This window comes from Cebus imitator, unplaced genomic scaffold (assembly GCF_001604975.1).
Source record: "Cebus imitator isolate Cc_AM_T3 unplaced genomic scaffold, Cebus_imitator-1.0 Scaffold17, whole genome shotgun sequence".
In the NCBI taxonomy this organism is placed as follows: Eukaryota; Metazoa; Chordata; class Mammalia; order Primates; family Cebidae; genus Cebus; species Cebus imitator.
The window spans coordinates 9927976-9941389 of NW_016107332.1; the positions used below are offsets into that span (position 1 = coordinate 9927976).

Consider the following 13414-nt stretch of genomic DNA (forward strand, 5'->3'; position numbering starts at 1 on the left):
TTTAAAAAAAAAACTCTTTTAGGGTAATTTGCTTGTGGAAATTTAAAGAGATAAAGGTTTACTCCCACCAAATACTTATATTAAATTGCTAATGAAATATTATCAAGGAGAAGTTGACTGCTTTAAGTAGTTACCTATTATTTTTAAATTATATGAACTGTTTGTAAAGAAATTACTATGAGTAATAAAAGGTAATGATATGTATGAACTATTAATGTGTATATGGCCCTTTGTTAAACACTTTAAATAAGTTATATTTATTAATTTTCATAACTGCATTTCATAGGAAGGGACAATTAATATATTTATTTTTTGCACCACAAAATACACAAATTAAGGAACTTGGTTTGTCATGCAGCTGACAACAGAAGAGCTAAAATTCAACAGGAGAACTTAAAATTTTTATGTAAATTCTAACATTAGTCACAGCTAAAATCAAAATTTGTCTTCTCTATATTCTGTATGATATACTGCTGAAATTCCTTAAATATTTTGCTTTTGTGACTAATTTAAATATATCTATGCTATTTTATATTACTTTACTAGCAAACTATTGAACAATGTTATTTTTTAGTTTTCAAAAATTAAATGTTAGCCTCAATCTGACAAAGAATTTGAACTTTACGTTAATGGAATATGAATATGAATTAATAAAAGACTCTCTACTTAGATTGTCAAATATATGCAAGAATTAATAAAGTGTGGGTAGTGAGAGTATTAAAAAATATGACCAAGAAACCCCAAGTCATTGTCTACTGGGTAATACCAATAGTAATATCTTACCAAGTTATCTCATCCACTTTAGTTTGTTATCTCTGTCATTTGCCGCCTCCTCCAAAGAAATTATTTTAAGTGGAATTGAAATCCCAAAAAGTACATATGTATTTGTGTTTATGTATGTATTATATAGATGGATATAAATTCATAAGGATATTAAATTTTAGTAAAACGTAATTTAAAAAAGTAACAGATAATTTTAGTAAAAGGTAATTTAAAAACTAATACAATATTAGAACTGAAATATTGGCAGTATTTCAGTTAATATTGTATTAGTTTAATTAAAGCAAGTTTTTTTATTCCTGAGTCACTTTTTTGTCACTTGGTGTAACAGAATTTATTTTTTCCTTAACTACAGTGTAAAAGAAGGTGTTCCTGTTCTATGGAAGATGTGGAAGACTTGTAGGCCCTTCTTCACATGGTTTTTGGAAAATGGAGATTTTCAGAATTTCTGATATCTTTTACATATGACTTCTGAATATTTATTAACATCCAGTGGACAGACAAGGGAATAAATTGTATACACACTTTACCACCTTAAGATGGATGATAAACATTTCTGATGCTTAGTTTTCATAGTAAGAACAAGTCACACTCTTGAGAGACACAAAATAAAAGGGGACACAGCCTTCCCCTCCCCTCCCCTCCCCTTCCTTTCTTGGATATGGAGATTGGCTCTTGTTACCCAGGATGGAGTCCAATGGCAGGATCTTGGCTCACCGCAACCTCAGCCTCCTGGGTTCAAGCAATTCTCCTGCCTCGTCCTCCCAAATACCTGGAATTACAGGCATGCACCAACACACCTGGCTAATTTTGTATTCTGTTCTACTTTATTTTTTTAGTGTAGACGGAGTTTCAAAATGTTGGTCAAGCTGGTTTCAACTCCCGACCTCAGACCATCCACCCACCTCAGCCTCCCAAAATGCTGGGATTATAGGCCTGAGCCGCTACAACTGGCAGACATAAACCTTTTCTCAACATTTAGCTGCCTCTGCCAGAAGATGATGCCAAGGTTTAACAATCTATATATGAAAATCTTGACACCTTTAAGCAAATGAGTAATCTGTGAAAAACAACTTGAAGGTGCTTAAATTAAAATGTGCTAGTTTGGTTAAACAGGCATTTAGCCAACAGACAAAATGTTGGCAGGGCATAGAATTTGGCAACATAGAAGCTGTGTACATTGTTCTGCCCAAAACTTGAAACAGGATTCATCTGGTGATAAATCGCTTATCTAGTGATAAATCACTTATCTAGTGATATAAATGTTATTCATAATTTCCTTCTTACAGAAAAAAAATGAAGCAACGATACTCAAGAGAACAGGTTTACAATCATAAGACACCCTTGTTATTTCACACGTGGATCTCTAGTGACTGCCTGATTGAAAAATGTACATTACAATAAGCTGATAAAACTACCAAAGTGATGATTCCATAGAAAGGTGCTCAGAGTTTCCAATGATGTAATGAAGATACACATACCCAAGAAGAAATTAAAGTAGATCCACTTCAATAACATAAATCAAATAATTAAAATACTTCCATTATCTAAAGCCTGAGGTTCTACGGTACATCAAAATTAATTTGCAGGGTTATTATTCTCAAAGTATTGTAAGGATTTCACACTTCCTCTAGTGCAAATTTGGATGAAATTAAAAACGTACTTCATTCTAATAAATACCTCCCAAATGAATGTGAACTTTGGAAATACGAATGGAATTAATGATAATGTATTTCATATGTGTGTACTCTCTGTAATGCTTCAATTATTTTCCCGTGAAGAAATCATTATTCTACCCAAAAGACATTGGTCATACTTTTAATAGGCATTGCTGAATGTACATAAAAATAACTTCCAATTAAAAAAATCTTAGCTATTATTTTTCTAATTGTCAAAATGGCAGACTTAATATGTAATGTTAAAAAAAAAAAACCCTAGAAAAGTAGTATACAATTCTTTCTGTGGCACAAAACTTACAATTAACGGTTAGTGACAAATGAAAAGAGAAAAAAGGTTTCAACTTAAAAACGTCTAAGATCACTAGAATTTCATGAATATTTTCTATAGAACAAAGCCTTTATTATCACATCACTTTGCCTAGTGTTGCATGATGTATTACTTTAAAATTATTGTCACTATCCAAGATAATATTTTAAATTGATGCTGAAATAGTCTTATCACCAGGTATTTCAGAAATTTGTCTCTTTTTGTTGCTAAATAGCATAATGTTGTATGGCTACACCACAACTTCTTCCAGTTTTGGATTATACAAAAATATATATGCTTTGGGAGGCCAATGTGGGTGGATCACAGATCAGGAGATCAAGACCATCCTGGCCAACAAGGTGAAACCCTGTCTCTACTAAAAATACAAAAATTAGCTGGGCATGGTGGTACATGCCTGCAATCTCACCTACTTGGGAGGACGAGACAGGAGAATGGCTTGTACCAGGGAGTGGGCGGTTGCAGTGAGCCAAGATCCCACCACTGAACTCCAGCCTGGTGACTGAGTGAGACTCCATCCCCCCTCCAAATACATATATGCATTTGGTTATGTAAAAATTGTGTGTGTTTGTGTGTGTGTGTGTGGCCATAGGAAATGCCTCAGAGTAGAGCTTTACAAAATGATAAATATATATTTAATTTATGAAAATGTAAAAACTCATTGTACCATTTCATTTATTGTTCTCCTTAACAATATATGAAAAAACTCATTATTCCACATCCTCAAAAACATTATTGGTCTTGTCAACTTAATTTTAGTCATTTTGGTGGGATATAGTGGTAACTGACTATGGTTCTAATTTGTATTTCTAAGATACTATTAATTTCTAAGGTTACTATTAATTTCTTATGGGAGACAACAGATGCTGGAGAGGATGTGGAGAAATAGGAACACTTTTACACTGTTGGTGGGAGTGTAAATTAGTTCAACCATTGTGGAAGACAGTGTGGCGATTCCTCAAGGACCTAGAAATAGAAATTCCATTTGACCATTTTAATGTCTTTCTTGGACCCGTTTATTGGGTTGCTTGATTTATTTTATATTTAAAATAATTTTTCTATATTCTGGATACAAGTCCTTTGTAAGATCAATATTGGGAATATATTTCCCAATTTGGTTTGCTGTTTCTATTACAAACAGTGTCTTCTGAAAAATAGGAGATTGTAATTTTGATAAACTTTAATCAATTTATTTCATGTTTCAGGCAATTTTATTACATCTAAGAAATTTTTACCAATCAAAAGATCACAGGTGATTTTTTTCTCTGCGTTTTCCAGGGGCTTTATATTGTTGGCCTTTGCTTATAGGTCAATAGACTATTATGAGTTAATTTTCTTTTGTGGTGTACATAACGGCAAAAGCTCTTTTTTGATTCTTCTTTTTTCTATTTTATATTAGGATGAACAATTATTCCAGAATCCATTGTTTAAAAGACAACCCTTTTCCAATGCATATTTTGGAACACATAATTGATATACATGTGAGTCTCTTTAATACCAGAGATCAGCAAATTATTTCCATAAAGGGCCAGACAGTTGTGTTGTGTGTTTGTGTGTGTGTGTGTGTGTGTGTGTGTGTGTATATATATATATACAATCATGTGGAACATACAGTCCTCCATTGCAGCTACTCAACCCTGCTGGGTTTAAAAAAATAATTTCAATTTTTATTTTAGATTTGGGGGTATATGTGCAAGTTTGTTACGTGGGTATATTATATGATGCTGAGGTTAGGGGTGAGTATGATTGATACCATCACCCATGTACAGAGAATAGTACCCAATAGGTAGTTTTTCAATCCTTTCTCCCTCCCTTTCACCTCTAGTGGTTCCAAGTGTCTTTTGTTGCCATCTTTATGTCCATGAGAACCTAAAGTTTAGCTTCCATTTATAAGTAGAAATATAAGGTACTGTGATGAACAGATGAGTGCATATGTTTATTTTTTTCTTTTTTTGCGGGGGAGGTAGTACAATTTGTTTCATTTTGGGAACATACCCAATAGCAGGGTGGCTGGGTCGAATGGTAGTTCTGTTTTAATTTCTTTGAGAAATCTCCAAACAGCTTTCCACACTGACTGAATTAATTTGCATTCCTACCAACATGTATCAGCATTCCCTTTTCTCTGCAGTCTCACCAAGATTTTGTTTTTTAACCATTTAATAACAGCCACTCTGAATGGTGTAAGAGAGTATCTCTTTGTGGTTTTAATTTGTATTTCTTCAATGATTAGTGATGCTAAGCATTTTTCTAATCATATTTGTTTTCCTGCATCTATATCTTCTTTTGAGAAGTGTCTGTTCATGTCTTTTGCCAAGTTTTAATGGTGTTATTTATTTTTTGCTTGTTCGATTAAGTTCCTCATAGATTCTGGATATTAGACCTTGGTTGGATGCATACTTTGTAAATATTTCATCACCTTCTGTAGGTTGTCTGTTTACTCTGTTGATAGTTTCTTTTTCTGTGCAGAAGTTCTTTAGTTTAATTGGCTCCCAGTTGTCAATTTTTCGTTTTTGTTGCAGTTGCTTTTTACAATTAGTCATAAATTCTTTCACAAGGCTGATGTCAAGAATGATGTTTCCTAGGATTTCTTTTAGTTTTCTTACAGTTTGAAGTCTTACACTTAAATCTTTATTCTATCTTGATTTAATTTTTCTGTATGATATAAAGGTAGAAGTGCAGTTTCATTCTTCTGAGTATGGCTAGCCATCTATCTCAGCCCCATTTATTGACTAGGGAGCTCTTTTCTCATTGCTTCTTATTGTCAACTTTGTTAAAAATCAGATAGCCATAGTTGTAGAAGTACAGCTTTGTTTCTGGGTTCTGTATTCTGTTCCAATGTTAGCTCTGCTGTTTTAGCATAAGAGTAGCCATAAACATAGTTGAACAAACAGCTGTTGCAGTGTTACAATAAAGTTTTATTTGAAAGAATAGCCAGCTGGTTTTGAAATGTAGTCTATTTCATTAATTTTTCTGTCCATATTCATAGTAAAATCATTGTGTCGTGATTACTATAGCTTAAAATGCAAATTTGAAATGGTTTGCAATGAATCTGTAACCAAATTTTGGGAAAATTAACATATTAACAATATGTCTTTTTTTTTTTTCTTTTTTTCTTTTTTTTGAGACGGAGTTTCGCTCTTGTTACCCAAGCTGGAGTGCAATGGCGTGATCTCGGCTCACCGCAACCTCCGCCTCCTGGGTTCAGGCAATTCTCCTGCCTCAGCCTCCTGAGTAGCTGGGATTACAGGCACGTGCCACCATGCCCAGCTAATTTTTTGATTTCTAGTAGAGACGGGGTTTCACCGCGTTGACCAGGATGGTCTCGATCTCTTGACCTCGTGATCCACCTGCCTCGGCCTCCCAAAGTGCTGGTATTACAGGCGTGAGCCACCGCGCCCGGCCAACAATATGTCTTTTAATCTACCATTTAGTACTAATTCTTTAATTTTTTGTCAACAATTAGTAATTTTCAGTGTATATTTTTTATGTATACTGTTAAATGTGATCATAATTGTTTCAGATTTGCTGGTACTACTTTAATTAGCACTTTTACTTTCACCTTCCATATATTTGTTGTTAATGAATAAAACCACAAGACATTAACTTTGTATCACAGGATGGGCTAGCAGCCTTATTGTATATGACCATTGCTTTGTAAAGTCCTTAGGATTTTCTACAAACACCCATATTTCCAGTAACTAAAGACAGTTTTAAATATTCATTTCCAATCTATATGTTAAATATAAATGGAAAATATTACATTCTTCAATGTTACATGTGAAATGAGAGGTAGACTTTCACAAGTTCCTTTGATCAGGTTTAAGTGGTTACCTTCTTTTTCCAGTTTGCTGAGTTATTACCATGTATGAATGTCCATTTTTAAATTGCTTTTTCTGTGAAAACTTAGATCCTCATCTGGCTTTTCTCCTTTTATTTTCTTAGATGGTAAATTGACATTGATATTGAAATGTTAAACTAATCTGACAATCTTATGATAAATCCACTTGTTTTATTATCCTTTTTCAATATTGCTGTATTTTATTTGGTAATATGATGTGCATGAGGAATATTGGGGTATAGTTTTCTTTCCTTGTAATATACTTAAAAAAAAACTTATTCTCTATTTGGTGTCAGAATAATGCTGGTCTCCCTGAATGTAAGGAAGAGTTTGCTCTTTGTTCTTCCTTTATTTCAACTCAGGTTTTTTTCTTTTTTCTTTTTTTTTTTTTTGAGACAGGCTCTCACTCTGTCACCCAGGCTGTAGTGCAGTGGTGTGATCACAGCTCATTGCAGCCTTGTCCTCCCAGACTCAAGTGGTACTCCTACCTCAGCCTGTCGAGTAGCTGAGACTAAAGATGTGTACTACCATGCACAGCTATTTTATTTTTTTCTAGAGATGGGGTCTTACTTTGTTGCCCAGGCTAGTCTCAAACTCAAGCAATTCTCTTACATCAGCATCCCAAAGTACTGGGATTACAGGCATGAGCCAATGCACCCAGCGTCCTTTATTTTATGAAAAATCTTTTAGGGCTGGTATAACTCCTTCCTTAAACTTAAAAAAAAAAAAATGTTTAGGCCGGGGTGGTGGCTCACACCTGTAATCCAAGCAACTTGGCGGCCAAGGTGGGCAGATCACCTGAGGTTGGGAGTTCAAGACCATCCTGACCAACATGGTGAAATCCCATCTTTAAAAAGAAAAAAATAATAATGTTTATGGGCACATAAACATTAAAGGTGTATATATTTATAGGGTAGTTGAGATATTTTGATACATATATGCAATGTATAATCCTCAGTGTAATGAGGTAAATCGGTCTTCTAACATTTATCATTTCTTTGTGTTGAAAACATTTCACTTATACTCTTTTAGTTATTTTAAAATGTATGATGAATTATGGGTTACTATAATCACCCTGCTGTGCCACAAAATACTAGATCTTATTCATTCTATCTAATTATATTTTCGTACCCATTAATCTCCCTCACTTTCCAATATCTTCCTTATTATTTTTCTCAGCTTCTGGTAACCATCGTTCTACTCTCTAGCTCCATAAGTTCAATTTCTAACTCCCACAAATGAGTGAGAACATGTAAAGTCAGTCTTTATGTGACCGGCTTGTTTCACTTAGCATAATATTCTTTGTTTTATACTTGTTGCTCCAAATGACAGGATCTCATTCTCTCTCTCTTTCTTTTTCTCTCTCTCTCTCTTTTATTTATTTATTATTATTATTATTTTTTGAGATGGAGTCTTGCTCTGTCTCCCAGGATGGAGTGCAGTGGTGTGATCTTGGATCACTGCAACCTCCACCTCCCAGGTTCAAGCAATTCTTTGCCTCAGCCTCCCAAGTACATGGGATTCCAGGCACCCACCACCACACCTGGCTTTTTTTTATTTTTTATTTTTTTTTATTTTTAGTAGAGACGGGGTTTCACCATCTTGGTCAGGCTGGTCTTGAACTCCTGACCTTGTGATCCGCCCACCTCAGCCTTCCAAAATGCTGGGATAACAGGTGTGAGCCACTGCGCCCAGTGGATCTCATTCTCTTTATGGCAAATTCTCCATTGTATGCATGATCATGATTTCTTTACCCATTCATCTATTGATTTATCCAACTTAGGTTGATTACAGATCTCAGCTATTGTAAAGAGTGTTGCAATAAACATGGGAGTGCATATATCTCATGATATACTGACTTCTTTGCTTTTGGCTATTACACCTCGCCCTGGGATTGCTGGATCATATGGCACCTCTCTTTCTAGTTTTTTAAAGAATCTCCATACTATTCTCCAAAGTGGCTGTACTAATTTATATTCCCACTAACATTGTATGAGGGTTCACTTTTTTCCACCTCCTTTCCAGAATTTGTTATTGCTTGTCTTTTAGATAAAATAAATTTTAACTGGGGTGAGATAATATTTCATTGCAGTTTTGTTTTGCATTTCTCTGTTGATCAATGGTGTTGAGCACCGTTTTCTATACCTGTTTCCCATTTATATGCCTTCTTTTGAGGAATGCCTATTAACATTTTTAGCCTACTTTTAAATTGGATTATTATATATTTTTCCCTATTGAGTTGTTTGACATAATAATGTATTCTGGTTATTAATCCCTTGCCAAATGGATAGTTTGCCAATATTTACTTCCAATCTGGAAGTGGGGTATTCCCTTCATTTTATTGATTGCTTCCTTAACTTTGCAGAAGCTTTCTGACTTAACGTGATCCGTTTTGTCCATTTTTTCCTTTGGTTGCTTGTGCCTGTGCAGTATTACTCAAGAAATGGTTACCCAGTGCAATGTCCTGGGGAATTTCACCAAAGTTTTGTTTTATTAGTTTCATAGTTTTAGGTCTTAGATTTAAGTCTTTAACCCATTTTAGTTTGAATTTTGTGTCTATCGAGATAGAGGTGTCTAGATTCATTATTTTGCATGTGGATATCCAGTTTTCCATGCAACATTCACTGAGGGCACTACATATCCCAATGCATGTTCTTAGCATATTTTTGAGATCAAGCTCACTGTAGATGTGTGAGTTGATTTCTGGGTTTTCCATTAGCCTATTCTATTCTGTTTTAACTAACGTAACTGTGTGCCTCTCTGTTACAATGTTTAACATTACCGTAACTAGTATACTGGATCCAAACGTAATTCTTATTATAAAAGTCTTATTATTTTCAAATAAAAAAGGGTTTTGAGATTACTAGTGTTATCTGCAATGGATTAAAGTATAGTGTGAGAAAAATGAAGGCTGCATAAATAAATTTCAAATGCCACATATATGTTTATAGACCTTAAATTGGCTAAATTGTTGAAATTTGCTGGTGCAAATTAAATGAGGAACCATTGCAAATGCTTAACCTAACAATTTAAAAAAATTGAGAGAATTGTAGTTTTTATAATATACTTATAAAATAGCAGCTAGAAAATCCAATGTAATCTACCAACTGTTTTTAAATAATTTAGAGAAGGAACTATTCTTTTATTTGAAACATCTGCATTTTTATAGCTAAAACCATGTTTTATGTTTACCACATGTTAAAATAGAAAAGAAAGCATTAAAGATAGCTACTCTAGTGTAATAACATAATAGCATAGTTTCACCAAATAGTTTTGTCATTATTCTAAGTGGTTTCCTCTTTCAATTCATGTAACAATTTGTCAATTGTCATCCCATTAGAAAAGTATTTGTAAGTATGTTTATGTGTATTTTCTTCTCTCCTTAATATCGTCACAAAACAGAGCATAGCTAAATGTAGTTATCTACAACTGTAAATAATTTTCTCAGGATCATTCACATTGATTGTTGAACTTTTCTCACTCAAAATGAAATGAATAGTTTCGTTGCTGATTTCACCAGTTCTGGAAAGAATAGGAATAGCATTGCCTAGAAATTATCAAATACACCTGGCGTGAACTGAAAGAAACAGCAGTTAAGTTAAAAATTACTGAGAAAATCTAAAATTGATATGTTCAGAATCCCAAACATTTGGTTGATACTTGAGCTTTTTCAAATATTGAAACAAAGTAATATATTGCAGCCAGGAAATCAATGGCAACAATTATATACATTTTGACATTTTACGGTTTTCTTAATAGTAATCACTGTTTTTTTCTTTCAGTAGGGTGGTACCGTGGCAGAGGAGATTACAAGTCTCAAATGAAGACACTACATTTTAGAGAATCCTCTTGATGATCTGACTTTGGAGAAAAATAATTGAGCAAAAGCTGGAGGAAGAAATTGGGCAACAGCTATTATATCTGACAGTCAACATGGTTAGCGTCTTTGATGGAGGATATACTAGCAGGACTTGGCTTACCTTCACTTTTTCCACTCTGTATTGATCTCTTCTTCTCAACTGTGGTCTTTCTATTCAAAAGTAAGCTGGGGATCATCTTTAGATGCTTTGATGCAAATTCAGATATATTGGTGACAAGAGGCAACAGCTTTACATAGCCCACTCACCAGGCCCACTCCAGGAGCTAGACAAGGCTAGCTTTCAGAACTCCCTACAAGTACCAATGTATTCACCCGAACCACTCATTCAGGAAGCGTGGTGTGGGCTTTTTCTCTGATTCTGTCCTTTTGGGCTCTTTCCTATTTTAGCTTGTCCCACAGTGCGAAAGGTCTTAGCCTTACAAAAACTTTTCTTATGAAAAATAAACATGATGGTGGCTCTTCTCTTGACTTCACTCCAATTGGTTCAGATTTTTATATTCTTCCTCTATTTCATGTTGCCATATTTCTCAACAATATGTGTAGTATTTTTCTCACATTTGGAATTTGTGATTTCATTCTCACTAGATTCCAAAAGAAAATTTAGAATTATGATTCCATTATGTTATTCAGCAGATACACACTCTATGAGTACATGTTCACATATTGTAAAATAATGACTAGATTAGTCAACTGTCAGAAAGCTGCAGACAAACATAGAGTGGACTGAATTATTAAGTATAAATCATAATAGTATAAATATTCACTTTCTTCTATTTCTTTTGGCATTATTTTCTCCTTCCTTTCTTTCTTTACTTTCCTGGATTTGATTGTGCCGTTTCTAAATCATGCATAAAAATGATACTTTATTTAAATTTTCACATACATTTAATTAAATTGATATAAAAATCCAAGTAATTTAAGAAGAACCCATGTAAAACCTTCCAAAATATATTTTTGTCTACTTTTATTTTGATATTTCCTCTATTGTTTTAAAACTTACATGTGTTTATACCAAATTGGACTTTATTCCTCCGTTACTTCTTCCATCTGTTGAAAAGGCTCAGGAACTCCATTAAAGAGATATATAACTAATTGTTTCCAACTGATGAATCTACGTCTGTTTTCAGAATCAAGAAGCCAAATACAGGCTTCAGGTGCCTTTTGGCAAATTATGTGTAATACGAGATTAGCTTCACTTGATGCTTGGTTTTGTTTTCGGGAACTCATTACAATAAGACTTTGGAACATTATAACATTTTTTCCTCCAACTCCTGCTTGAGATATATTTTGGAAGCTGTTCTAACTTCAGGACACTACTGATAATTACAGGAATATATAATGACATTATTCCCCAAAAGTTTGTTACATAGGGGCCTACAAGAAATTATTCAAATTAGTTAGTGGAAGGAAATAAGCACTGACATAAGGTAATCAAAAGGGTTTAATCCAAATGTGTCCAGAAAGTATGTCTGCAATGAATTGTAATGGATTCTTTGCGAATGTGCCTTCTTAACTTATTTTAGTTTGACTAGTACTGCAGTAGATCAGCATTGTCTACAAACAATAGGCCCTGGCAAAAGGAAGTCTAATCTGGAAAAAACATGTGGAAGAGGATCAGTGAGCTGGTTAAAAGTTCGATACAACCAGAATGGAAAATGTTCAGTATAAAAATAATATTTAGCTTTATGAATCCAATTAATATTTAATTAATGAGCTTATAAGATACTTATTTTTTTCTTTTATAGACATTTTTCTGTAAACATACATACTATATGTAAGAAAGCAGCATATCTTAATAAAACACCTTAAAAAAAGTCTTCAAATTTGTGTAAAGAAAAGATTTTGCTAACTGCTTTCTGCTTTCCAATCCTTTTCTAGAATTTTAAATTCTTTTTGTAAGCACCAAACTCATCAAGATGTATTACTTACTTTCTAAATTCTGACATAGAAAGAAATTAAAATTCTTTGAATGATCGAAATAGATTGGATTGAGTACACACAGACACATAATACTTGTTTTCAAAAATGTAAGAAATAAAACTAGGAATAAGAGAAGCCAATATCAACATTTTCAATTATAAAGTATAAAATATGCTCCAAGATTCAATATTTATCATATCATGTTTAGAAACTTGGGGCAGGTAGGCCCACCAATTAAATGCAATTATCTACATACCTGTTATCCTTGTTCTCATCTCAAATGGCAGCCTGTTTGCACCTATATTTTCTTCCTTATACTCTTTCTCACACTGCTCCATAGTAGTGAGCCGAGCAGGCATCAATCAACTACTGACATTAATATGCAGGCCTGTCATAAATAAGTACTACCATCAAAGTCTCTGTGTTATTAGTCACCTCCCACTACAATCTTAGATCTGTAGCTGGTCACATGATTTATTTTTTTTGGAATCTCTAGTAACCACTCCTTTTTGTTCTTCTATGTAATATATCCAATGCAGATAATCTGGACAACTTAACTGTTCATCTTCTTCACCCAAGCACCTGAGAAATGCTAAAGAGAGATCACAAGAGTTGATAATTTTCTGTCATTAAATTATTAATTAATTAATTTCTTCACTTAAAAACTCAACTTATTTTGATCATCTCTCTCTCCTAATCCTCACTTACGAGGCACCTAAACTTTATCTCTCCTCAAACTCCTTTCCCAAATTTAACTCTATTTGATATAAATACTAGTAAGCTCTCAATTTCCAAACACAATAAATATTTCTCAGACTTTATTGACATGAGATACTTTACACTGATCAATGTTATCTCCATGAATTGCACTTGGTTTCCATCACACTCCTTTCTTGGTTTTTCAACTGTTTTTCTGTCTCTCCTTTGTTGGTTTCTTTTGCCCAACGTCTTTGTTGCCATTTTTCTTGTCTATACCTTGCCTCTCAGTAAGC

General features: G+C 33.7%; 1 pseudogene; it reads right to left on the minus strand.

Annotated features, from left to right (window-relative positions):
* The window catches only part of LOC108289327, a 24103-nt pseudogene extending 11343 nt beyond the window's left edge, over window positions 1-12760 (minus strand).
* Window positions 12761-13414: the final 654 nt, after the last annotated feature.